The sequence below is a fragment of the Apodemus sylvaticus genome, chromosome 4 (assembly GCF_947179515.1).
Source record: "Apodemus sylvaticus chromosome 4, mApoSyl1.1, whole genome shotgun sequence".
NCBI lineage: Eukaryota > Metazoa > Chordata > Mammalia > Rodentia > Muridae > Apodemus > Apodemus sylvaticus.
The window spans coordinates 11,597,656-11,601,488 of NC_067475.1; the positions used below are offsets into that span (position 1 = coordinate 11,597,656).

The window sequence follows — 3,833 nt, forward strand, 5'->3', positions numbered from 1 at the left end:
ATTTGGGTTGCCTCCACAGAAACAGGACACCTCAAAAACTGACGTACACCAATCTTTTTTGTCCCTCATTTCCAAGCTGGATGTCTGTTTCTATTGTCTATGATGACTAGATTTTACAGGCTTGAAAAAATGCCATGCAAATTAACAAAATATTTTCCATTTGAGACCTTATGCATATTTGAATAAATATCAGCTCTGGGCTGTTAAGTGGAAGGAAATGAAACAAGAGAAATCTGAAGACAGAAGTTCTGTAAGATCTGTAAGAGGCTCCATGTAACCTAACCCCTTCTTTAATGGTCACATGCAAACACGTTGACAACATGAAAGCACCATTTACCACTTTTTGAAACAAGTACTCCACAGTTTCTTCCCCCACCCCAATTTAAGCATCAAAATGTATAGCTTGTCATTAATGCCCCCATCTTTCCATCCCCTCCTTGTACCTCTCCAACTGCTCAAGTGGCTTTCTTTAGAACGAAGTGAAGATAGTTTATGCAGAACTCAAATATAGCATTCTGGGACTTGACCTTCAAAACTCTGTCATCTCCTCCATCCGTTTGTAAACATAGGACTTTATTTGCTATATAGCAAGCAACTCATTTGCTCTAAAGCTTCTGAACTCTTCCATTTCATTTGATCTTTGTGCAATGGACAACCAAACTTTCGTCATCAGCAAATCGTTTTAGCTAACTATTTAGTGAACAGCAAAGATCACAGTAACTGTGTATATATACATAAGCCAGTGAATTCAGTGGGGGACTAAGAAAGAATCATTGTGCACATTAGGTTTAGCTTCTATGGATTAAATCTATTTGCTTTTAAAACTTGATTTATTTGCAACAAGTACTGAAGATTTGGCTATACATTTGATTTCTTCTTTCTCTTCTTATGTCTTTATTTTCTTTATTTTTCTTCCCACAATCTTTTCTTTTTCCTTTCATCCTTACCTCTCACAAACATACACTTATATGTATATACTATATTCTTCATGTTACATAGCTGTGCAAACATACACACAAATAAATGTCTCAAGAGAAGCCACTTTGGATGCATGTGCTCATGTGTGTTTATAACTTAGGTCTTTTCATTTATTTGTATACTGGTCTGTGGTTTTCACATGCAGTTCTTGGCCACTACAATCATATGACAAGGAAACCTCAGAGCAAACAATTGTACATTCTGACAAATCAAGCCTTCTAAACAATGGTGCCTCTTGATCATCCGACTGACTCTGTAACCCAAAGCCCTGCTCTGCCAACAGGAGTCACTGCTAGGAACTTGCAGAACCCAAGAATTTCTTCAGAAACTACATGTCCTAATTCCTTTCTCTCTAACTTCCGTAATCTGTAAGCTAAACGTTTTGTGGGCTCCTGGTTTAATTACCTTGGGGCCAAACCCGCATCCTCCTAGTGATTGTGGAGTTTAGTATGTATACATAAGAGTTACACTGATGTGAGTTTCCCCCAATACAGCACAGGATATCAAGTTGCTCTACATAAAACCCAAACCTCCTACATCAACTAACAAAAATAGAGATGCGTATTAAGCCCCTATCTCCCAGCAGCTGATGTGTCGGGCTCTGGGGACTTACATATATCATTATGACCGTGGAACATGATAGACTTTATACTCTAGTAGCATTTAGCTGATAAGCAATGACACAAGCACATCCATGAAAGTCATCCTGGGACACCTGGACATAGTTCCTATCCACACTAGGCCCGGGGCTGAGAGGAGACTTACTAAAGTAAATGTTGTCTCGACTGTAAATGGAGGATGGGTAGTGATTAACCATTCTGTACTCACTGAGAGTGAAGGGAGCACGAAGCATCCCAAGTTGAAAGAAGAGTTCGCCTACAATCAGAGCATGAGAGAAAGCTCTCTTCATCTGCCATCCTTCCACCCTTCCATGGATATTCAGATAGTCCTCTGTTGCCCACGTGTTCACCTCTGTAAAGGTATGTACGTGGGAGATCATATTTCAGGATTCTCTCTTGAATGTATTTGTCAAATTTTATGGCGTAGTTTAATGTCTGGCTAAACAAGTCAGTAAGACTAAGCCATCTTTCTTAGGCCCTTCCAGGGTCTGGAAATGCAAATGAGTCTGATGCCTCCACTGGGGTGTCATGGGGGGAAGAGAGAGACAAAAGCCCATCAGTACTTTTCTTCAGAGCCCTGTTTCTTCTCCCTACTCTGAGTCTCTAGAGTTTATTCTCAAGGCCATAGTTCATGAACCTCACTAAAGTGAAATACCTTTGTAGAAGGTTTCCAAGGGATGCGCACAAGCTGACCCTTAAAAGGGTGTAGGAACTGAGTTTCACTTTACTGCAGCTCTTGGGGGTTCATTTTGTCTGCTGCACCAAGTAGCATGTTCCTATCTGGTTTTCAGTGCCTGAGTGCACCGTGCACCTAGGATCTCCCAGTCCTCTTGCTTAGGGAAGATGACTCTTCCTCCAGGTAAAAGATAGGTCAGAAGGTAAGGATAGCCCAAGGGATGCTTCCTGGCCTCTTTTTATTATTATTATTCGATATATTCTTTATTTACATTTCAAGTAATTTCCCCTTTCCTGGATTCCCCCTCCCCAAAAGTCCCATAAGCCCTCTTCCCTCCCCCTGTTCCCCAATCCACCCCTTCCCGCTTCCCTGTCCTGGTAGTCCCCTACACTGCTGCATTGAGAAAAAATATGGAATACTTCACAAATTTGCGTGTCATCCTTGTGCAGGGGCCATGCTAATCTTCTCTGTATCATTCCAATTTTAGTATATGTGCTGCCGAAGCGAGCACTCCTGGCCAAGCTACAGAGGTTCTGTATGTAGAAGGCACATTGGAAGAGGAGGGAGACTCCCATTCCAGACTACCTCCTCAGGATGATCAAAGCTGGGCGTTGGCTTTTCCAACTTCCTAGCCACATCTGTCTCTCACACTCCATCCCACCCCCGAAGTCTCTCTAGGCTTTGGTAGCACATGTGACAGAAAAATAGTTCCATGCTTATTCACATAACTTTGGGAAATTCTTGTTAGATCAAGGTAAACCTCCCCTAGTCCTGTGTGTGTGTATGTATGTGTACGTGTTTATGTGTGTGTGTGTATGTGTGTATCTGTATCTGTCTGTCTGTCTGTCTGTGTGTGTGTGTGTGTGTGTGTGTGCGTGTGCGTGTGCGTGTGTGTGTGTGTGTGTGTGTGTGTGTGTGTCTTTGTGATGTTCCTTCAGTCACCTCTCAAAGTCTTTAAGATGATCATGCACATTGTAGTTATTAACAAAAGGCAGGGCTCTGTTTCATTTAAGCCTTAATATCCATCATTTCATCACTATATTTTTCTTCATAATACCTCTCAGGGCCACAGTTCCAAGAGAGGTGGCTCTGAAACGCATGACTCTGTTAAGTCTTCCATTGCCTTTCAGGTTCTGGTTAAAAGGCAGGCAGTAAGCAACACGAAATAAGTGGATAAGCACGGCTCACTCTTGTCTCTCACATACAGACTTCATGAGACGAAATAAAAGATAATCAGCTATTAAATGGAAGACTCCTGGTAAAACCTGTTCTGTGGCAGAGGTGTGGCCTATCCCTTTAGTATGCGATTCCACTACCATCTTCGTTCAAGACTGCAGAGACAGTAATTGAGCAGGAGACTGTGCAGCCCTTGTAGTCAGCCACAGACAAATGGAAGTGTTTTAGGGCTGGGGCACTGGAACAGGGGCTAAAGCACTTGTCTCATGAGCATAAATGTAAATGCCAGGTGGGTAAGGAGGCCCACTTGTAATTCATGACATAGAAAGGGGCTCTCCGGAGCAAGTTGGAAGAGAGAGACTAGTCATGTTGGTGAGCTTTGG

General features: G+C 42.3%; 1 non-coding gene across 1 annotated transcript; it reads right to left on the reverse strand.

The window, feature by feature from the left end:
• Window positions 1–2,678: 2,678 nt before the first annotated feature.
• On the reverse strand, window positions 2,679–2,785 carry LOC127683781 (U6 spliceosomal RNA). The gene has a single exon (XR_007977586.1). It is a non-coding gene; the product is annotated as a U6 spliceosomal RNA (small nuclear RNA).
• Window positions 2,786–3,833: the final 1,048 nt, after the last annotated feature.